Source organism: Ctenopharyngodon idella, chromosome 1 (assembly GCF_019924925.1).
Source record: "Ctenopharyngodon idella isolate HZGC_01 chromosome 1, HZGC01, whole genome shotgun sequence".
NCBI classification, from domain to species: domain Eukaryota; kingdom Metazoa; phylum Chordata; class Actinopteri; order Cypriniformes; family Xenocyprididae; genus Ctenopharyngodon; species Ctenopharyngodon idella.
The window spans coordinates 7,636,644-7,661,722 of NC_067220.1; the positions used below are offsets into that span (position 1 = coordinate 7,636,644).

The following is a 25,079-nucleotide window of genomic DNA, read 5'->3' on the forward strand; positions in this document are numbered from 1 at the left end:
GGACTGTCAACATGCAAGCAAAAAATAAAAATAAAAAAAATAAAAAAATAAAGATAATTCCCAGAATAACTCAACATATATTTTAAAGTATATTTTAACTGATTTATACAGTATAATTGATTCATGACTTTCAGTTTAATGATGTCAGTGCATGGGCATCTGATGAAATATTTACTTTACTGTTGGATTTGACGTTTGTGCTTGTTCAAGTGCAATTAGAAAGAGAGAAATAAAGAAAAAAAAAAAGTCACAGGGGAGAATGAGAGGGAAATCGAGAAAGAGAGAGGGAAAGAGTCAATGAGGGAGGCAGTCAGACCCCTTCATCATTATTCCATTATCTATTTAGTCCACACGCAGACTCAGCATTCATTGAGATGCTCTATTGTCCCCGTCCACTTGTTACCATGGCAACCAATGGGGACACCCAAGCCCTGCCACGGGCTCTTTTGTGTGCACTGGTGCCACAGCTAGACTGAAGCGTGTGACATCATTAGAGCTCTCTAACTCACCACCGACTGAACGCGAGTAAAAATCTCTGCTTCATTAATGATGTTTATGGTGTGAAAATTAGGGCTGCCAAAGTTAATATGTTCACCTCTGAGATCAATTACGTGTTTTTTTTTTTTTGTGTTTTTTTTTTTAAAAAGGTAATTTGTTCTGTACTTTTTTTTTTCTCTTACAGAGGCTGTGTTGCAAATTCAAAAACGTCAGAATACACAGTGCATCACAGTTTGTTGCGTATGGAGCTGCATAGCTGCAGACCAGTCAGGGTGCCCATGCTGACCCCTGTCCACCGCAAAAAAAGCCAACAGTGGACACGTGAGCATCAGAACTGGACCATAAAGCAATGGAAGAAGGTGACCTGGTCTGATGAATCACGTTTTCTTTTACATCACGTGGATGGCCAGGTGTGTGTGAGTCACTTACCTGGGGAACACATGGCACCAGGATGCACTATGGGAAGAAGGCAAGCCAGCGGAGGCAGTGTGATGCTTTGGGAAATGTTCTGCTGGGAAACCTTGGGTCCTGCCATCCATGTGGATGTTACTTTGACACATACCACCTACCTAAGCATTGTTGCAGACCATGTACACCCTTTCATGTAAACGGTATTCCCTGGTGGCTGTGGCCTCTTTCAGCAGGATAATGCCCCTGGCCGCAAAGCAAAAATGGTTCAGGAATGGTTTGAGGAGCACAACAATGAGTTTGAGGTGTTGACTTGGCCTCCAAATTCCCCAGATCTCAATCCAATCGAGCATCTGTGGGATGTGCTGAACAAACAAGTCTGATCCATGGAGGCTCCACCTCGCAACTTACAGGACTTAAAGGATCTGCTGCTAACATCTTGGTGCCAGATACCACAGCACACCTTCAGGGGTCTAGTGGAGTCCATGCCTCGATGGGTCAGGGCTGTTTTGGCAGCAAAAGGGGGACCAACACAATATTAGGAAGGTGGTCATAATGTTATGCCTGATTGGTGTATATATATATATTTATATATAACCCCATATACAAACACAATCATGAAATCAATGCAACCTCTGTGGAAACACAATTTAGTTTCAATATGGTGAATAATATCAGTTACACTCAAAAAACACTATCCTTTTATAGAGTTCTATTGCTCAGGTAGACTAATCTGGTGTCTCAGTGAGCAGTGCTGGTGCATTAGCTCTTTCACAACGCCAGTGTAAGGCGATTTCCCCAGGCACTGCAGCAGCTACAAAAGGGCTTGTCAGTTAACCTGTCCATTGAATTGGTGTCAGAGTATATATGGGGGCTAAGGGAGTACTGAGAGAATGAAAAAAAAAGAAAAGAAAAAGAAAACAGAGGAAGAGGGTAAAGGCATTTGTCAGCTGACAGAAATCTATAAATGATGCATTCTGATGATAGTCTTTGCAAAAGATGAGCACAGGGAAGTTATGCATAAAGTAAGAGGAGAACCCATCAAATCAAGGTTGGCTGCAAAAGAAAAAAATGCATTATTTTAGACACCCAAAAGCCATCACTCCCAAGAGGCTCTCAAAGACAGCAGTTAGAATCAACCTGTATTTTATAGTTTCAGAAAACAAGCATTTGTGCAAATGGACTTTTGACTCAAAACTTTAAGTCACTGAGATATAATCTCCCTATGTGAAACAACATGATATGAATGACTGATCCAGCAATAAACTTTTCAAGCACCCCCACACATGCTGCAAATAGATTCTCCACTAGAACCAAAGTGATGCATGATTACCTTTTAAGTATCAACTGCTGCTTTAATTTCTTTTTGCTTATTGGACATGTAGCAGACACCATTATCCAAAGTTTAATTGCACGAAATGCCCTCCAGGAACAATCTGGGGTTAAGTGCAAGGCATTATTCTCAGGTTCATAATGATATCCATTTGGCCAGCACCACCCCCTGGCACCACCATCCTTTATAATCAGACAGGAGTTGAAACCCCGCAACAATAATCATGCAGTAGTACTTTATTCAAACACTTCCCGTTTAGCAGAAAAGTCTGATTATGATAATTATGCCTGAATGTGTTATTCAGAGAAGCTTTGAAGAACATTTCATAACTATAACAATAAATCAAGAACTTTCTCTGAATGCCCTTACATGGCTTTACAAGTTTAAGACACATGCATATCAACATATACTCAGGCTTAATTAGTCAAGGAGATTAAACATGAATTTTAATGTAAAGACCTAATTCAAAATATCAACCAAAACTATAGTAGTATTTCAGTGAAACTAAAACTATGGAAGCTTGTTTCCGCTGTAAAAAAAAAAAAAAAAAAAAAAAAAAAAAAAAGAAGATAATTGCGACTCATATTAAGCTCACAATTCTGGCTGTTTTTAATTACAATTGCATGATGCTGATATAAAGTGGCAATTGCGAAAAATAGTCAGAAGTCAGAATTGCAAGATATAAACTCTCAATTCTCACAATTGCAAGTTTATATATCGCAATTATGACTTCTTTTCTTAAAATTGTGAGATATAAACTTATAAATTCCATTTTTGAGGGGGGGAAAACTGACTTCTCATGTCACAATTCTGACTTTTTTCCTCGCAATTTTAACTTTTTTCTCGCAACTGAGATTTTATATATCACAATTCTGACTTCTTTTCACAGAATTGTGAGATATAAACTTGCAATTGTGAGTTATAAAGTTCAGTTCTGAAGGGAAAAAAAGTTCCTGATTTTATGAACTTGCAACTGCGAGAAAAAAAAGTCAGAATTGTGAAATAAAAAGTCGCAAATACCTTTTTTATTTTTTATTCAGTGGCGGAAACAAGCTTCCTTATAAAACAACACTGGTTAAGTCCAACGTAAAATCTGAAGCATCTAGGTTTTTTTTTTTTTTCATTTGTTTTATTTAAGTAATTTTAGGAGAAACAAAAATTGACAACTAATGAAACAACTGATAAGTTTCCTGAGCTATGAAAGAGAAACCTCTGAGCAATAGGGTTTCATTACGTAGTGAGCTGACTTATTTTGGAGAACACAGATTCATTCAAATCCTCAACTGAAACCTTTCTATACAGAGCCAAAAATGCAGTCTAAGTAGGAAGCTCACTAGGTTTGCAAACACAGTCTGTTGGAAGAAGAAAACAGTTCTGAGGAAATCAGAGACTATGAGCAGATGCGAGAAAAGCACGGTTCCACTCTCATTTGTTATTCCAGAGTCAGACAGTGAGGTGAAAACAACAGGGACAAAACGTGCACAGGGAGACGGAGACAGGCACAGAAAGAAGACAGAAAAAGGCAGACATGTTTTAAAGCTAAAACATGCCAGGTTCTTGTGTATTGCAAATGCTGACAGTTCCAACAATTTCTTTGACTTTCAACAAACACTAACAATCTAATGTTTTCAGATGCATCTCATACTAAATATGATGAAGCAGACGAAGATTTTATTGCTCAGAGGCTGCTCTTTGTTTACCTATAAAGTCTTGGGAGAAATAAAAACAGACACACAGGAGACAAAAGCTGACGGACTATGGAAGCTTGTTTCTGCCACAGAATAAAAAGAAATAAGTAACTCTGACTGGCAATACAATTCTGACTTCTGAATTTTTCTTGCAATTGCGAGTTTATATTTCACAATTCAGACTTTATAACATTCAAACGTGAGTTTATATCTCAGTTCTGAGGGAAAAAGTCAGAATAGTGAGTTATAATCTTGCAATTGCAAGAAAAAGTCAGAACTGCAAGTTTATATCTCGCAATTCTTTTTTCTCCATACCATATACTAAGAATATAGAGCTATAAAATGTAAATAAATTTGTGTTGGAAGAATTTAATGAGCAATGTTTGTGTTCATATTGAGATCTCTGACTTTTGATTCCAGACTTTGGTAGCTTGACAAAATACAATGTGAGAAAATGTTGAGATTTCTACTGAAACCTCAAAGGAGACATTTGTGTTTATAGAGCCTTTTATATGGAGAAAAAAAAATCTTCAAATCTGTCATTCTTTTTTCCTTTCCCTGTGTAAGAGGCCATCTTTTCAACATGCTTTCGTATTGCTCTTGAAAGTTCCCTAATTTCGATTTCATGCCATGCACGAGTAACAGTACACTAATAATATCATGTGAAACTACAGTAAAAGACAGAAAAAAAATGCTGCAGTACATTTTTTTTTTTTTTTTTTTTTTTTTTTTTAGGAAAGGCAGGATGTTACTTCCTAAATGCATCATCCTCTGCAGCAAACTCAGACATTTCTCATCATTTCATCAGCTTCTTTTAGCAAATAACCAGTGGACAATCCGCAGGCAGGAGAGTCACAGCAATTGTGACCTTTTCACACACACAAACACAAACAAACTCAGCGACAGCCACAAGCAATTTGAAGTGTGAGCAAACTGTAACGATTTCACTAAGATTTGCCTCTTAATGACAATATGAAGCCTTTGTTAAATTAATGACACTTATCTGTCCAAGTGAAAAAAATATTTGTATTTAAAGGGTCAATATTCTCCTCCAGTGATTGTCAATTAATGTGGAGTGACCTAGATACGAGTCACAGGTCAGTTTTAAAAGGAGAAAAAAACACCTTGCCTTATTTTTTGCTGTTTAAATTTATCCATCCCAACTGGTATTCATGCTCAAGTTCATCTATCACTTGCTAAAAGTCAAATTAAACAGAAGCCAATGTGACCACACGACCTAGACTACTTTAAAGGGGCTACTGTATATGTAGAATTCAAAAACTCTTGTTATTAGCGACACTGGTGGCCGTTAATTGCACTGCAACCAGCAACTTATTGCTCGTGCGTACACACATGACGCAGTGTTGAGGCTACATAAGGGCCAGGGTGGGCACTCAGATTGACAGCTGGTCCACCCAATCAAATGAGACACAAAATAATTATTTTGTGGAAAAAGAGAAAAAAACTGTGAATGATTGGTTCTGACTTGCAGCATTTGCATGTTCAGATGAGCAGGAAAATACTTCTACTACAAATTATTCGCTAACATTTTTAGGTTATTTGTCCAATTCAATGCATATTGTATGCATTAAATTTATTGTTAAACAAAATAACTGGAAAAAAAAAAAAAAACACACCTTAGTATCGATAGTTTAATTTGAGTATCGATACTTTCAATACTCAACGCTGCAAAAACATGCTGTAAATAGAAACCTTTGACGCTCTGCATATTATTACCTTTGTTTATTTTGTTCTTATTCTGTTATTATTACACTGGTTATTTTATTCCTTAATTGAGTTTGTTGTTTTCAATAAACAGTCAAGTCAAATTGGGTAGGGTTAAATTAAATTCCAATAATTCACAGCAAAGACCTGTTGTCTTATAGTAAAATTTCAAAGCCTGGGCAGAGTAGTGAACATTCATGGAAAATCTGCAAATAAGATTTAGAAATGATGCATAATAAGCAGGGCTGTCAATCTATTAAAAATATGATCAAATTAATTGCATGACATGTCGATTAACTAACCGAATTAATTGCATAACAATATTAGCTGAGAAAGTCCTACAAATGAAGATGTCAAAGACATTAGCCTAAATTATTGTGGCAGATGAGACATCACATTAAAGACATTAGAAGTGTCTTTAGAAGCAAACATACTGTTTCTTTCATTCCATCATTGAACACAGACTGACCTACAGGCCACAGCAATTGAGTTTACAAACCAACCATAGAATCCTACTCTAACAGTGTGATATATGGTGCACAGAATCACTGTGAGGAACTGCTAAATGCCTGTCTTTAATCTGAGAGGACTTCTCCTGAGAAACATCTATTCTGACCATGAACGGCCAGCTAAGTGTTCTCACAGCGCTAATGTGGATGCTAATTCAGCACAGCTCTAACTGTGCAGCGCCTCAGGCCTAGCTTATGTGAATTAAATTATACCCTCCTCCATAGTGTCATAATCATCTTCATAAACATGGAATGATGCAGAAAATGAACTTTAAAGACACTAAACAACTGCAACACCTCCTCTCTTCATTATGAAGCACTTACCCTTTTTCGCCCTCCGTGATTTACTACTGTATTACATATTTGTCATAAACTGGTTAATTAAATAAGCCAATGCAATAAATGCGATGTTAGCACTTTACAATAATTTATCATTAGTTAACTACATCAGTTAACCCGAACTAACAATGAACAATACTTCTAAAGCATTCATTAATGTTAATCTTAACATTTACTAACACATTTTAAGATCAAAAGTTGTACTGTATCTGTTAACATTAGCTAATGCATTGTGAACTAACGTAAGTGGTTACACTTTATTGCAATGGTCCACTTTAGACACTAACTATAATTAACTTTGCAACTACATGTCAACTAACTCTCAGTAGTATTAATAGACTGTTAGTAGACTGTTAGGTTAAGGTTTGGGTTAGTAGAGTAAGTTAACATGTAGTTGAGTTACTTATAGTCAGTAGAATGTCTAAGCTGGACCATCGAAATAAAGCGTTACAGAACATTTTTATTAATTAACATTTACAAAGGTTAATGAATGCTGTAAAATATATTGCTCATGTTTTTTTTTTATGTTAGTCAATGCAGTAACAAATGTTAATGTTAACTTAATTAACAAAGTTTATTCACACAGATTATCAAATTAGATGTAATGTCACAAATTTGTTTTTTGATTAGTGACTTAGAAATAATGCAGAATGTTGCATAATAATGCACAACGTTTCTCAAATTCTTAAAACATTATTTCCAGGTTTAAATTGATCATCCTACAACCTATTCACAGCAGCGCCATCTTTGATTTTTAACAGGAATGACGTTAGACATAGGCTACATCTCTTCAGTGAGTTGTACTGTTATTTAATGTGTTTTTGAATTGTTCTGCTGACGAAAAACACAGCAAAATGTCTTTCCAAGAAGTTTCTGTAGACAAAAAAAACTCCAGAAAATGAGCTGTGGACAATTATAAGTGGAGCTTTACAGCTTTTTACAGCGAATGTCATTGAAAACAAGGTAAGTCTATCCACATACTCGCTTTCAATGTTTGAAGCAGATGTCAAAAGAAATAGACCGGAAAGACTTTAAAACGAGTTCATTCATAAATCCATACGATCTTACCTTGAAAAATACAAACCGGAAGACAGAACACAACGGGCGCTAAAAAGGGGCAGGGCTACATAAAGTCCATAAAAACTCAAAAAAACTCGAACGATTAAAACCAACTCAAAACCATATACAAAAAGTTGATTTGAAGACAGTTTTTACTGAGCCTAAAGTGCTGCAAAGAACCTGCAAAGAACATTAAGTGTACAGTAAGTACACAGTAACACATTTCTTAAACAAAACTGATAGTAATCATGATAGTAATCAGCATCACAGCATGCAACAAATGCTGTCAATCAAGTAACTATTATTGAACCTGAACCATTCCTTTATAAATTACGGAATTTATCAACTAACCAATGGACCAATGATCATCAATAACCAGCAAAAACCTGGATGGAAGATTGCTGGTCATTATTTAGTGATCATTTGGTTGCAAACAGATTGTCTAGAATAGATTATGAGGCTGAGGCTGGTCAGTAATTGGCAGTTCTCATCCAAGAGTCCCTCTGTCAAATAAAACAGAGGTCAGACACAAAACAGAGGGAAGAGAGAGATGGTGTGAGGGATGGAGTTCTTCATAATGCAGGAGGGATCTGTGTGAAAGAAGCTTTTCATCAAATGAAGGAAGGAAGACACAAATAGAACATTGAACAGATGCAGCAGCACAAATATAAACAATATAAAGCAATAACCACAATGCATATCATATTTTATGCATGGACAAGGCCAGGATGTTTTACTGCGTGGTTGCTAGTGTGTTTTTGGTAGTTGCTAGTGTGTTAGAGGTTATTAGGGCATTGCTAGAGGCAGCTTATGTGTTCTGGGCGATTGCTAGGGAACTACTAAATGACTGGTTACTGGTAAATTACAAATTTTCAGTGAAATTTCCATCCGTGTCAATGCTAATTTAGCGTAGTAGCCAAAAGTGATGATGTCTGGTCTAGGAAAATTGATATCTTATTCAAATATTATTAAAAAGTTCTGATAGTTATCAAAAAAAAACAAAACAAAAAAAAAACATTGAAATTCCAATTAATGGTCTCTAAGGGCTGCCAAAACATTCAATGTAGGTGGAGCCACTTTTACTAAAAATGGCTATAACTCGTGAATGGAATGAGATATTTCCATCAAACTCAGCACGACTATGTAAGAGCTCATTTTGTGGTCGCGTGAAAAAGGACGTGGCGACTGGCCACTTGGTGGCACTATAACAGGAAAAAAAATGAAAATGGCTGTAACTACTTCACCGTTAGTCCGATCGACTTAAAAATTGGCATGCAGTGTCTTCATCCGAGGTGCTATGACTGCCTATGAGGACATTGACACATCTCAAAAAACATTTATGCCATTGGCCACTGAAGTTTGAGCAACTATCAGACAAGGTTAAGGCCACCGGGGGGCACCTTCATGTTTTTCACGTGCATAAAGGATCGTGTATCGTCCGATTTTTCGCGCACACCCATGACATTCGTACCACATGGTAGAAGTCTTCATTCTGAGCAACTTTACCTCTAGGACCGCCACTGTCCACCGAATCGTTCGTTAAATATTGGAAATTATTTAAAAAAACAACTTTGGCGAACAAGTCCTAGGTTTTTGACTCAACCTCGATAACTGTTAAAAAACTTATAAACCATAAAATTCCTATTGTAAATTGCCTGTATTGACTGTAAATGGTCTTTTACATCTATGATCTAAGTGGTTACATGTTTGCTAAATAAAACACTTTTTACGTGCTTAAAGGCCTTAAAGTGCTTGAACCCCGATAATTGCTGCCCGCAGATATTTCTCTTTGATTTTAGATGTCTCTTCCCCTCCTAAAACTGAGCTTTAACTAATATAGTCTTTTCAGTTTTGTCATTGAAGAAAGTAACATTGGGTCAACTGATATTTATATGTTTTATGAATCATTTTCTTAGACACGTTAATTTACTGATGGCTACCAGGAAAACTAGGTAACTAAATTTATTAAAGTTATTCACAATATGTACACATTCATTATTAATCTTATGCCTAATTTGATGAAAATGGCTTTGTTAATGTTTCTTGCCCCATCACACTGACAGTTACTAATTAGCTATTAGCCTACATTACATGAATCACATCAAATGGAGAAATTAGACAAATGTTTATTAGTTTGTCAGACTATTTTTGTCAGCCGTTTAACATTTCTATCCTGAAGCTGTAAACTATGAAATGTTTAGTTGAGGTATACTTATATCTTATCTCGCACTTCATGACCGTTAACTGAAGCGTTGCACTGTGATGGAATTCGCGCTCAGCAGCTTCTGTGAACATAAAGCCCGCCTACTTTAACTTGAGTGGTCATCTCAAATATATTGATGAGCGATGACAGAGAGACCTCAGAGGCAGCAGCTCCGATGAGAAGATCTTGGTGCTGTGCAATATCCTTGCAGCACTAAAGTAAAGTTAGTATAATAGGCAATTATTTCACAACTTTCATTATATACACCTCTGAAAAATAATGAGGTCCGGACCTCACTGATCTCAGAGGTGCCTACGGCCATGACCACAAGTTCTATTTAATTGAATGCGGGAATCTTGAAATCTCAAAAATTGCTTGTCAAACTTACAATTAAATAACATATTTCAAATCAGCAGTGAAGTCTGACATGATCTGTCCCATAAATTAAGCATTAAAAAAGCTTATTTTTCAGGCTGGACAAGATCTTGGCTAAAAATTGATGCAATTTTTGATGGAAATAAATGTTGCGATGTTATTTCCATCAAGTGGTGCATCAATTTTTGGTCAAGATCTTGTATTGACAATGCAAGAGGTGAGCACTCTGTAAAGTCTCCTCCAGCACATCCAAAAGACTCTCAATGAATCTGGACTCAGAGGTGCCAAATCATGTGTGAAAATGATTCTTTATGCTCCCTCCCAACCATACTTTCACAATTTGAGCCTGATGAATCTTGACATTATCATCCTGGAATATGGCCATGATGATGTGATGATTGTTTAAAGGGCACCTATAATGCCTCTTTTCACAAGATGTAATATAAGTCTCTGGTGTCCCCAGAATGTGTCTGTGAAGTTTCAGCTCAAAATACCCCACAGATCATTTATTATAGCTTGTCAAATTTGCCCCTATTTGGGTGTGAGAAAAAACACGTAATTTTTGTGTGTGTCCCTTTAAATGCAAATGAGCTGCTGCTCCCGGCCCGCTCTCCAAAAGAGGACGGAGCTTTAACAGCTTGCGCTTCGGTTGCTCAACAACAACAAAGCTGGAGAATCTCACATAGCCAAAATGAGGATTGCTAGGAATTTGTTTTAGTGACAGAAGCTCCACAGTGCAACAGAGTGACAGTGACAAGACAAGAGACAGATAATAAAAAGAATAAAAGAATAATATACAAATATACAAGATAGACAAAGTGCAAAAAAAGCAAAAAACAATATATAATATAGACAATTTGTATGTACAGTTATGATGTGTGCAAATTTGAAATATAAATATAAATAAGTATGTGTTTTAAGTAAATAATGTATAATAGTGTTGTGTGTTCCATGTTTGTCAAGTGTTCATGAGATGGATTGCCTGAGGGAAGAAACTGTTCCTGTGTCTGGTCGTTCTGGTGCTCAGAGCTCTGTAGCGTCGACCAGATGGCAACAGTTCAAAGAGCGAGTGTGCTGGATGTGAGGGGTCCAGAGTGATTTTCTTTGCCCTTTTTCTCACTCTGGATAAGAACAGTTCTTGGAGAGTGGGGAGGGTTGTACCAATGATTCGCTCAGCAGACCGGACTACCATCTGTAGTCTTCTGAGGTCAGATTTGGTAGCTGAGCTGAACCAGACAGATATAGAAGTGCAGAGGATGGATTCAATGATGGCAGAGTAAAACTGATTCAGCAGCTCCTGTGGTAGGTTGAACTTCCTCAGCTGGCGAAGGAAGTATAACCTCTGCTTCCTCTTTTTTACAATGGACTCAATGTGGTTGTCCCACTTCAGGTGCTGGGAGATTGTGGTGCCCATGAACCTGAATGACTCCACTGCAGTCACAATGCTGTTCATGATGGTGAGTGGGGGGAGAGCAGGGGGGTTTCTGCTGAAGTCCACGATCATCTCCACTGTCTTGAGCGTGTTGAGCTCCAGGTTGTTAAGACTGCACCAGACAGCCAGCTGTTCAACCTCCAGTCTGTAAGCAGACTTCAGGAGCTTGACAGAGGGGTCTTCAGAGATGCAGTCATTGGTGTACAGGGAGAAGAGCAGTGGGGAGAGAACACAGCCCTGAAGGGCGCCGGTGCTGATGGTGTGGGTGCTGGATGAGAGTTTTCCCAGCCTCACTGTCTGTCAGGAAGCTGGTGATCCACCGACAGACAGAGGTGGGCACGGAGAGCTGGGTTAATTTGGGCTGGAGGAGTGATGGGATGATGGTGTTAAAAGCAGAGCTGAGGTCCACAAACAGGATCCTCACATAAGTCCCTGGTCTGTCCAGATGCTGCAGAACATAATGCAGTCCCATATTGACTGCATCATTCACAGACCTGTTTGCTCGGTAAGCAAACTGCAAGGGGGTCCAGTAAGGGTCCAGTGATGTCCTTCAGATGAGCCAAAACCAGTCTTTCAAATGATTTCATGGCCACAGACGTTAGAGCCACAGGTCTGTAGTCATTAAGTCCAGTAATTTTGGGTTTCTTTGGGATGGTGATGATGGTGGAGTGTTTGAAGCATGAGGGGACTTCGTACAGCTCCAGTGATCTGTTGAAGATACAGTCTTTGTGAAGCAGTCCGGCGTAAAATGACAGGCATGTCAACAACACTCTACTACAACAACTCTTCCTCTTCTCTAAAGCAGCCCAACATGGCCTCACCGCCTTTGTTGCGTGTTCCTGGCTGCAGGGTTTATGTAAATTTTGGGGTTTGTGATGTCACGAACCCAGGAAGAAGCTTGTTGTAGTCCCTACCAGCCGTTTGTTTTAGTCCTTAAAAAGCGATTTCTGTAAAAGGAAATATCTCCCTTTGCTTTGAACTTTGAGTTTTAACTAAAGTTAAAAAAGTGAAATCATAATCAAGGATTGATTAAGAAATGTAAAGCTAAACACTCCATCAGTTAGTTTTAGAAGAACTTGTTGCCAAACATATAATGACTTTTTTTTTTTTTTTTTTGGCCAGGCAGTGTATTTCACAATATTATTTTATTTTGATCAAATAAACGCAGATTTCACTTCACCATGAACAGGTCACAGATCTCTAAGTGACTCGGACACTATTGTGCAACTTTAGTGTTCAAAATCATAAAAAAAAAAAAAAAAAAAAAAAAACCTGGAATATGAAGTCTCAAACAGCGCTATACCTGCCATAAGTGCTTAAAAGACTGCACGAGTGGCTCTTTATAGTTGTCACGCTTGTGTAAACAGGAGGCAAAAAGAGCAGAGAGATGGGGAAAAGAGGAGAGCAGAGCATATCTTAATATGTAAAAACATATGCTATTTAATGATTAATTCAGGAGTTGCCTAGCAGAAGACGAGAAGCGCTCACCCTCCCGCACATCGCTCTTTTCTCTTTTCTACTATTTGAAAGAGGGTGTTAGTCAATTACACTGAGAATGAACCTCTCTTTACAATAAAGAGAGAGATAAAGAGGTCTGTTTCCATCTTTATTCACAGCAGACAAGGACATATACTGGGGAAACTGATAACTCGAGAAGACTTACAAGTTATACAGACTACTTTTTTTTTTTTTTGTCATTTTTGGAGGTACAGTACTGGAGGTCACCATTGACTTTCATTATATAGGAAAAGGAGCAGCATGAGCAGTCTGCTAAATATCTGCTTTTGTGATCCGCTGAAGACAGTCCTACAGGTTTTGGAAGACATTTTTGAGTCCATTTATTCCTTTAACTGATCTCACTGTTCAATGCTAATCTATCAGACTGCTAATCTAGACATCATTAGATCAATTCAACAAGAACGAGTCTACTAAGGAGTTCTTAATCCAAGCTAGACACTGAGACTGAAACTGTATATATGCACAAATAATGCATCAAACCCAATTTCTAGACAGGGTTGTTTGTGTATGTGTTTGTGCCAACTGGCAGTCATAAATAACCTCAGGCAGGCTTTCATTTTCTCGTCCTTCTCCAAAGTAATGTCAGCGCATGTGTTGGATTTGCCTCTAATTAAAACATGGCCGTCAAAGAGGTGCCAGCAATTGTTTACCCTTATTGAAATTAGCTGCCCCAGCCTTCCATGGGACTTCCTGTCAGAAGTATAATTATCCAACACAAGTACATTTTGGAAGACATAATTCCAAAGCTATCAAGTTACACTGGCACCCCAATCAAGTCGTCCCAAATAAAAGTTGCCGCTCTGCATTTCGATCAGCTTGTTCCATACGTTTTTTAAGTTCCTCAAAAGTCAAAGTGAAAAGTCCCTTGGTCTCACACTGTTTGAAAGCTAAATGTATGAAATTTCAGAGCACCTTAGAACGATGCCGTATAATCTACCTTTCTTTCTTCTCTTCTGTTTTCATCTTGCCATTCCAAACTTCTAACTACTTCTACACTTTCAAAACTTTTAGTTAGTAGTGAACCAACTAGTGAATCAATTAGTTTTATAAAGCTAAGTAAACCCTAATGAAATGTAAACAATGGGGAAAAAATGCTTTTGTAAGATCCCTGCATATTTTGCTCAGCTAGCGTGTTTTAAGAAAAAGTTTGTATATGTACATCGAATGCACAATGTATATGAAATGTGTATTGTACTTTGAAACCAGTGGTCAATCAAAAATATGCTTCAATCTGCTATGCCCCAAAAGATTTCACAATGCACTTTGCACGAGGACCTCAAGATTTGTGTTAGGTAGCACTTTATTTCGATGGCCACAATAGACATTCTACTAACTACTGTATAAGTAACTTTGCAACTACATGACATCTAGCAGTCATTAGAGTATTAGTAGACTTCTTAAAGGCCCACTGAAGTGCCTTGAAATGTGCAGCATTATTCAATGTGTTGACTTAATTTCCACTGTAATTGGAAGACAGAGCAGGACATATCGAACAGCTCCTCCCCTTTTTAAAATAGCCAATAGCATTTTGTTTATATCACAGCTTGGCCAGAGCTGTTGAGCTCAGTAAAGCCGCAGTTTCCTCATATTCTCTAACCGTTTCTCCTCCATATCGCTTTAAAATAAAGCAGACTTTCTACTGACTATAAGTAACTTTGCAACTACATGCCAACTTATTTGACTGTAACCATAACCTAGCAGTCTACTAACAGTCTAGTACAGTCTACTAATATCTAATGAGTTAGATGACATGTAGTTGCAAAGTTTCTTTTAGTTAGTACAGTGTCTAAAGTGGACCATCAAAATAAAGTGTAAAGGCCTGATACAATAACTATAAAGATAACGCTAATAATAACTATATTAGCATACACACCAGTGGACGATATCATTCTGTTTATTATAAGCATGCTGCAGTTTTGTTGTCTGTTACTTTAAATGCTCAAGTTCTTTAAAGCAGGTTGGATTCTGATTGGATGTCAATGTTATGGATGACAATCATCAGCTGGGGAAAAAAAAAAAAAAAAAAAATCTTTCGGAAACTGATTCCAATGATATCGTTTCTCTGTGCTGTTATCATTATTGTTGTGGTGTGACTATGAACTCTGCTATTCTTAGAAAGTTTTTTAGAGCTATATCTTTATAGTTATCATCCTTGTGTGGACAGGCTTAAGCTAGGTGATTACTGGGGGGCTAACTACTGGCCCAAGTCAAAAAAAGCCGACCTCTATGATATTCTGATCTCTAGATGTGGCTCAATCTCTCCATATCTATAGGGAATTTTTCATCCGCCGATCCAAACGTTTAGAAGGGAATCATGTGTGCTTGTATTATTGATTAGAGGTTTGTTTAAATGCCCTAACCCTAAGTATAAGCAACATACTCGCTTAGCAAATACTGCTAATTAGTGTTCGATTAACTGGATTGACGGCAACAGATGCACTGAACATCACATCAAGTAGGAGGGTCAGCTGACAGACTTCATTTAAGACTGAGACTCTACTAAGATCACAGGAGGCAGATCAGACGCCACATGTGACAGAAACCAGCATGTGAGACACCAGCCTGCCTTCAAAACCATTAATCGCTTTAATATTTATTGTTCAACTGGATTTGCATTAATTGACTGGGGTTTGGGATCCTCAAAATCTGGGCAAATCAGAGCTGTCACAGCGGCGGCTGCAGCACAACAGAGAATTGCATTATGTTCTTAATTAAGCTGAAATTCAAAAGCTGTGCGAACGAACGTAAGAACAGAAAGAAGGAGCAACGTCAGTCTGAGAAGAAAAAACAATGAAAGTAGCAAGGCATGTATGCATGGCTGGATTTGAGAATGAATTCTGTTTGATTTGTGCAAACCTTCCATGTAGAATTGTACATATTCATATAAAAAATATATCAAGTTCTGAAGGCCTTAAAACATTGCCTGCAGTACATTTATAGAAATTAAAGCCTTGATTTTTGATATTTTTCATATTAATATCATAATTATTTCATTATATCATAAATTATATGGTAGTTGAATTAAAAAAAAAAAGCCAGTTACAACATTTTCCATCAGATTTTGAGTTTTCTCAACAGCAACAAAGTATATCATACATCTTGCTCCACCACAAATAGTTATTTTAGTTATTTATATATTTAAATAGTTATTTTTTCATTTACCAATTTTTATATTTTTTTGTTTTCTTTTTCTTTTTTTGAGTTAAGAGCTACAGTGTTCAATAATTACACATTCAAAAGTTTTGGGTCAGTTGAAGATTTTTTTTTAAGAAGTCTCTTCTGCTCACCAAGGCTGCATTTATTTGATTAAAAATACAATAAAAACAATATTTTTACAATTTAAGATAGCTGTTTTATATTTTAATATATTTTAAAATGTAATTTATTCCTGTGATGTTAAAGCTGAATTTTCAGTCTGAACCCTGGAAATGTGAAAAGGGTCCATATATGCTGATTTGCTGCTCAAGAAACATTTCTTATTATTATCACAGTTGTGCTGCTTCACATTTTAATAATCTAAATTCCATTAAACAATAACTGACTTACAGAGTTAATTGTTGTTTTAGGCATAAATGAATTCTTAGAGTAGCAGTTGAATGCTGGCAACATTCTATTTCATTCTAACATTGTAACTTTAACATTCTAAACAAGACTCCATTTCTCTGCAGATGGTGCTGATTTGCTGTGTACCAGCTCAGGTCACCAGAGGCATTAACTTAATAAAATCAGGGTCTCTCGGGGTTTGTCTGCTGTGTTCCAGAAAGGACGCACCTCCTATCATCCTAATGTCATTATGTAAGACAAAATTTGAGTTTATAGTGTCAAAACAGCATATAAAATATTTATATATGATGTTCATTCTATTGAAGAATGGCTATTCACCTGTCAGCACAGTGTTAAAGTGGCTGTCATCTGCCTTTCATTTCTCTTCAAATCAGTTTCTGCACTGAAGACATGTTGATCTACACATTAATGAGAAGACACACATATTTTAAAGGTGATAACAGAAAGAGAAGTACATAAAAAAGTCATACAAGTTTCACTGCTTTGTTAGTGTGAAGCAATTATGACATATGACATTTTTATGTATAACATATAAATGTATAACATATGAATACATAAATATTCAATGCATTATTAATTATTATTATTATTAGTAGTAGTAGTAGTGTTTTTAGAACCTAGGCCACTACAGTATTTTAATTCTAAATATGAATTATTTATCATCAATAATAATAATAATAATAATAATAATAATAATAATAAATTGTCAACCATAACAGTTGTTATTGTTTTTTTAATCCTGGGCCACAACAATAATTATTAATTGTAAATTAAATTAAATAAATAATAAATAAAACAATTCTTCACCTTATTATTATTATTATTACTATTACTTTAATACACATAACAATAACACAAACAACAACAACAACAATAATAATAATAATAATAATAATCATTAATATTAGGAAAGACAAAGATGAAGATATTTATATTTAAAATTAAAATAATATTGTAGTGGCCCAAGTTCCCAAAGAATCAACTATGTGGAGATTCGATTGACACTTAAATGGCCGGGGACAGCACATAAACCAGTTACATAAACTGAATACAAAACCAGTTGTTTTTCCACAGAGTTTACTTTTGGATCTGACTTTGATTCTTTAAACAGAACTCAAATTCTGTTCTGGTGTTGTTGTCATGCACAAGACCTTCAGTGTGTCTTTATTATTGCTGGTAAGAGTCTCAGAGGATGAGATGTGTGGCAGTATCTCACACACACACACACACACACACACACACAGAGAGAGAGAGAGAGAGAGAGAGAGAGAGAGAGAGAGAGAGAGAGAGAGAGAGAGAGAGAGAGAGAGAGAGAGAGAGATCTACTGAGAGTGAATCTGATTAATTGGTCTGACTGTGTTTGGAAATGTTGTTGTGGCCGCTGCACACCAGGGATAACCAGCACTGACTGGACACAAACATACACACACACGCACACACATTGGGTTTTCGTTTTTTATGGGGACTTTCCAAAGACATAATGATTTTTATACCGTATATTCTATCCCAAAACCCTATACCCATTACAGAAAATGTTCCGCATGTTTACATTTTCAAAAAAAACATCACTTAGTATGATATAAGCTGACCAAACAATGCCTCCACAAGGACAAGGATTTCGGGTATTGCCATAGTTGTGGGTAGGGTATAACTAAACCACACACGAGCACACAAACACCTCGCTTCAAACACTTCCTGGACCTGACTGCTAGAGTCTCTCACTGTCTCTCATTAATAATACAGCTTCAGCACAGTTTCACCTTGCCAGGAGGAAAGTGTTTCATCACAGTGGGTGGTGCTAAAGGAAGACACAGGGGAGCATAACTGTGTTTGCAGGTGAGTGTGTGTGAGGACACGTACAAGTTCTCCAAAGCACTGGCCGACAGCTTGAATGTCATTGAATGTTCACTATACAAGGTTTAGTTCCCTTAGTTTAAGTGTTTAGAGTAATTTCATTTGGTGCTGTAATTTATTTTATAAGAACCTTTCACCCAGCACTCCTATTCTCAAATTAGCTGATATTAAAGAACTATATATATATATATATATATATATAGTCTTTTACCAAACTTTTTATGTTGTTTTTTCTTCTGCGAAACAAAAGATATTTAGAAGAAAGTTTCAACTATTTTTCAAGTCAAAATATTGAAGCTCAAATAATAATAATAATAATAATAATAATTCATATGAGTTGACTGGTAGCCTACAGTATAATCTTCAAAAGTGACAATGACTAATGATGAAGACTCAATCTGAAAACATTGATTGACTACATCAAACATGGTGATGCAAATCTTGGCATCATGTTTGAACTAAGTGCACATGTATGAGTGCTTCTTAAGTTATTTAAAGGTCCAGTGTGTAATATTTAGGAGGATCTATTGACAGAAATGCAATATAATATACATAACTATGTTTTCAGTGGTGTATAAAGACCTTACATAATGAACCGTTATGTTTTTATTACCTTAGAATGAGCCATTTATATCTACATACACCGCGGATCCCCTTACATGTTAAGTCGCCATTTTGCGCCTCCATGTTTCTACAGTAGCCCTACAGAGTTTCGCGTTTCGTCACTATGTTGTTCTTCTTCTTCTTCGTTGGTGTTTTTAGAGGCAGCTTACATCATCACTATGTTGAATACGCACGAAGAAGAAGTAGTAGCAGTAGTAGTTGTCGTCTGGTTTATTGGAAGCAGAGACCGTTCTTTGTTAGAAGTAAGAAGAAACCTCATTGCTTGACTGGCTACTCTCTTCTGTCTCAGACGACGACAACTTTGTCCTGTGTCGGACACCGTAGCTTCTATATGTGCTTTGAAAGGCAGGGGTGAGCAGTGGACTGAGCCGTTGGTTGCAATTCGCAACCTCACCGCTATAATGTACACACTGCACCTTTAAATTAGATGGTTATTTAAAGATGGACATAACGGCAAAGTTTAAACCCTTGTTTTAGCGCAGTGCTTGATTGACAGGTAAGTAGGCGGTCCTTTGCTGCTGTTTAACTGCATGAGCATTTGCAGTATGAATGCAATGTCACATGCATATCTAACCACCTTCAGATGTTGTTGAAATTGGACAAATTTGAAACATTTTGGACCCCATTTACACCTGTATTTAGCGTTGTGTGTATCTAGCGCATCTCAAAGGGATAGCTCACCCAAAAATGGAAATTTGCTGTTAGTTTACTAACCCCCAGGCCATCCAAGATGCAAGTCACATTTTTTTTTCTTCAGTAGAACAGTAAAGAAGATTTTTAGCTGAAACTGTGGTCCTCTGTGATTCATTTAATGGAAGTCAATGGGCGCCGTCACTTTAAGGTTCAAAAAAACATACGCAGACAAAACAAAATGAATACCCGCGGCTCCTGGCGATACATTGAGGTCTTAAAAGATTAGTTCACTTTCAAATAAAATTTTCCTGATAATTTACTCACCACCATGTCATCTAAGATGTCCATGTCCTTCTTTCTTCAGTCGAAAAGAAATTAAGGTTTTTGCCTTAAAACAGGATTATTCTCCTTATAGTGGACTTCAATGGACTCCACTGTTGAAGGTCAAAATTACAGTTTCAGTGCAGCTTCAAAGGGCTTTAAACGATACCAGACGAGGAATAAGGGTCTTATCTAGCAAAATGATCTGTCATTTTTGAAAAAAAAAATGTAAATGTATATGCTTTATATAAACAAATGATCGCTTTCCAAGTGGTTCCGCCAAAACTTTCAACAACGCACTTTCGTATTCTTCAAAAAGTGTAATCGGGTACTAAAACAGATCCAGTTCTGTTGTTCACACTGGTGCTCTGAATTGTGAAACTTGGAATGAATGGATGTGAATGGATTTTGAAGCAAAATTAACCCTAATTAGCATAAAAGTAGAACAAAAACGTCTTCTTTTGTGCTTGTGCAGAGCTTTTACTCTGATGGCACGCTTGTCTGACTCTTTACTCCTCCTTCACTAAAACACATTTCCGTCTGCTCTCCCTTCTAATCCAATTTCTTACTATTGTGAGCGAACAGCACATCAAACTCCCTACTGAGGGCATAAAGCACAGTCATGATGGTTTCTCAGAACATCCTTTTGAAGAGCCAGTAATCCAAGGTCACACATCATCACCCCCCACCTCCTCATGAAGAGTTTTATGTGCCTTTAAACTCAGGGAAACAGCAGAGATATTTCTGCTGCAAAGTGACGGCTGTGCTCTCACTGTCACCTACATGGAGTGCACACTTTTACAGACAAACACACACACGGCTCTGCCTCAAGCCCTAATAAGAGCGTGATAATTCAACATTTTACCATTTTAAATATTAAGCCTAAAAGCAATGCTTTTAACAAGAAGCACATAACAATTTCACCTGTTAGTGGTAAGATCAGTAGTAATTTCACCCAAAAATGAACATCTGTCGTCATAGCACCCTCATGTCATGCCAGTTTATTATTATATACATGTGTAATGGTACTGCAAAAATCACAATGTTACTAACAAGTCTTGTTGTAACTTGTAACTTGTACTAACAATAAAACGTAACTATAAAACGTAATTATTATTTATTTTTTTTACATTTTGAAATCCAAAAAAATAAATTATATAGTTTCAATCAGCTTAAAAAAAAAAAAAAATCAGCTTTGTTTTAAATTAAATATTATATTAATATAATATGGCATATTATAGTATTATATTTAGCTTATATATATATATATATATATATATATATATATATATATATATATATATATTAAAGCTAAATATAAATATTTAAAAAACAAATAAAAATGACAAAGGCACATACATTTACAAAAACTTAAAACTATAATAACTATAATACATATAGTCACATATAATACATGTCCAAAATACCATGCTATTACATGTACAAGAAATCATAGAAGTATAGTGAATTTATTTATTTAGTTAGTGTTTTCAGCATCTGCCATCTTGGATTAAGTTGCAATGCATTCTAGAATTGCCTTATCCTCAGTGCAATGAAATTCTCCTTCAGAAATATGGTAATTTTATTAGCATAATTTTGAGAATCAAGCATATGATGCCAAATCATGCCATCTAGGTAGGGAGCTCATTAAGGTTTGGAACAGAGCCACAGTTTTGGTGATACTGTGTTCTCATCCTCCGTTTCTCTCCTCTGGAATTCCCTCTCTCCCTAATCACTTCACACAGCTGCCACTTTTAAACACACGCTCATTTATTACAGGTCACCAACACAAAAGGAGACATTTAAAAGGACAAAGAGGCTCAGCCGGTGCGGCGCATGAAGATCATCATACACAATGTACCGAGTGAGACAGGAATGTCTCACTAACTGATCCTGTCAAATAAACATACATCACTGGAGCGCAGGATGAGTTACAGACACTGAACCCTACGGTATGAGCTATAATAAAAGGGACATTTGTCTTAGCAAGCTAAACACTATGGTATTTTGGATAAAACTATGAATACATTTTTGTGATGCTGAGATGGAGAGGACACAAAAACATCCACAGGCATTTTTACTCTGAGGGGAATGACATTGGTTGTGGTAAACCTCCATGTGCTGACAGCTTGATTCATTTACTTCCTCTGCTTAGCTGGAACACAGATCAGTGAGCTAAAATACTCTACCTCGCTCACACTAGTTCTCTGCCTTTTGTGCTAAAGGGAAAAATCTATAAAACAAACTATTGGCTCTCATGCCCTAGTGTGCTGCATGTCATTTTAGTATAAAAAGATTGTTTCAAAATTAGAAATGTTGCCTTGGCAACTAATGGAAACAAAAATAAATTGAAGCTAAATAGGAATATTAAAGTATTATTATTTTCTATATTCTGTACCATTGATGTCAGGGTGCTCCAGGGTTTCTCCATAACACCGCAGAATTGCCATAATGGAAAAGTAATCCACCAACATGGGTCATGTGATGATTAAAAAAAAAAAAAAAAAAAAAGTTCATTTGTAATTTACAATCATTTCTACACACACACACACACACAAATCCATACATAGTCATTAATATGGTACCTTTCTGTACTGCGGAGCTTGAGAGTTTATGTGGAAAAGAGCAGCTTGGACAATATGCTTAATATCTCCTTTTCTGTTTCACTAAACAATAGGGCATTTTTAACATCGCTTTTTTATACCAGAATCGATAATTAATTCATATTAAATTGCTGTATTTCAGTCTTTGGTCATAGACAAGGTGGAGAAAGGTTATCTCTTGCTTCTCTTTTATCTCTTTTACTGTCGCTTGGGACAATAGACGGAATTGTCATTTGCTCAATCGGGCCAGTCATGGAAGTTTATCATTTGCATGTTTTTCTAAGTCTTGCCAATTTAAAGCTCAAGAATCTATTCAAGTGTCTCAAAGCGTTCATCTATTCAAAAGTGTGAGAAGTTTAATGTGCACACACATCTGAAGCACGCGCCCAGAAAAGCCGCTTCTCAGAAAGCATGTGAATGCTGAATTGAGCTCTTTCACGTCTTCTTGCGCTTGAATGGACATATTCACACAAAATTAAGCCAAAAAATGCCGGTCTCGGTGAGTATCCTAGTAAACATAGTCTGTTAGGCGAACATAAATCTTAAATCTTAAGTGAACATAAAAAGTTAAGAAATAAAACGCAAGTGTATCAGTATATTTGATCTGTGCAGCTCTTAAAGTGACAGCAGCCTTATAAACCTGCTGCAGTCTGTCATTAATAATAATCAAACAAAAAAGGGAAAAAAAAAAAAAAAAAATCACCCACTGCTCTTGAATGAATAACTTTTGTAACTTTAATAAGGATTAATCTATATTTAATTTATACATTAAAGCGTCAACGACGTTGAGCCGTCGGGAGAGAGAGAGAACTCTGATTGGCTGTTCAGTTTAGTGAACGAGTCGCAAGAATAATAGCAAAACAGTGAGCAAACAAGTCAAGGCGGTACAGACAGAAGGCTGTTCTAATTTTACGTCATGTACCTGAGTGTTCCTGGGCGAATGTTTAATATTAACGTGAGCCGAGTCGAATATAGAAAGTGATCAGCATGAATGATATTCAAAACAGTAAGCACGCACTGCTTTGCTTACTGTTTGTGTATCTGCAGTGCTGGTCTCCCTTTCTGAATTACGAATATAGATGAATAAATATGAAAAAGAAAAAAAAAAAATAGACAGCAGTCTCCTTACACACAGGTGCAGAACGCGATTGCTGGCTGACAGTCGGTTGTAGTTCTCTCGGTGTGTTTACGTGCAGTTTTTTTTTGCCCTGACGCAGGCGACGCAAGGTGACAACACAGTTGGCTTTTATCAGTGCTAGTTCTTTGGCATTGGTTTAGTGTGTCCCTACCCTTGAACAGCAGTGAAAAGCAGTGTTTATTTGTATGTTTGATCTATTATATTTGTGCTATTGCTTGTAATTTGATTATCAGAGTGTCTATTTACACTAAGTGCAAATAGTGTCCCTTGTTGGCAAATGCTATTTACACTAGCTCAGCTCAAAAATGTCTGGTTGTGCCACTCATGTTTTAAAAAAGACGCACAGAATTCAACAACTTCAGTGGTGCAACAGTAGCGAGTAAAGCTCACAGACCTGGCTTTTAATGCGATCGACGTGGGTTCGAATCCACCTTTTGACGAGCTCACTCTTCTCCATTTTCCTATCACATATCATATCAGAAATGCATTCATTTTTAATAAAAATGAAAATAATGTTCTAAAAGTGGAAATAAGCAGCCTAACGAGTGTTTAATAATAGGAAAAGTATTTATTGGGTAGGGTTAGGGGAAGGTGTTGGGAAGGTTTTTATTCTCCCAATAAGGCAGCATCCATTTAATTATTTTAATAAATATAATAATTTACACTCTATGATATTATTGCATCCTATTAATGTACAAAAATATTGAGGTGAAAATAGTATCTGTCATTATAAAGTATAGATAGCATCTAATTACTATTTACTCTTAGTGTAAAGAACTGATACTTTTACATGGTGTAAATAGAATCTATCACTATTTTCACCTAGTGTAAATAGCATCTATCGCTAAGAAAATATGCTATTTTCACTTAGTGTAAATAGAATATATTGCTATTTTCACTTAGTGTAAATACCATCTATCACTAAGAAAACATCCCATTTTCACTTGGTGTAAATAGCCGCTGCCTTTGATTATTTGTTCTTATCTTATTGGTCTATGGTCTAGAGTTAAAAAAGCAAACAAAAATCTCAATGCATAGCAATATCGAATCACAATACTTGTACAATCTCAGTTCTTAAAAATCGCAATACATATCATGAATCAGGAGATAGGTGTATCACCCCAGACCTACTAAACAACATCAAATCAAAGCCAAAAATAAAAAAAATTGGAATGAATTACGGGTTTTAATCTGTCCTTTTCCATCTCCAATTTACTATATACATATAAATTCAAGCAATAGTACCTTAAAAATA

The 25,079-nt window shown here is 36.5% G+C and overlaps 1 protein-coding gene across 5 annotated transcripts in view; it reads right to left on the reverse strand.

Annotated features, from left to right (window-relative positions):
- erbb4a (erb-b2 receptor tyrosine kinase 4a) overlaps nt 1-25,079 on the reverse strand; it is a 581,429-nt gene that overhangs the window by 366,533 nt on the left and 189,817 nt on the right. The window lies entirely within an intron of this gene.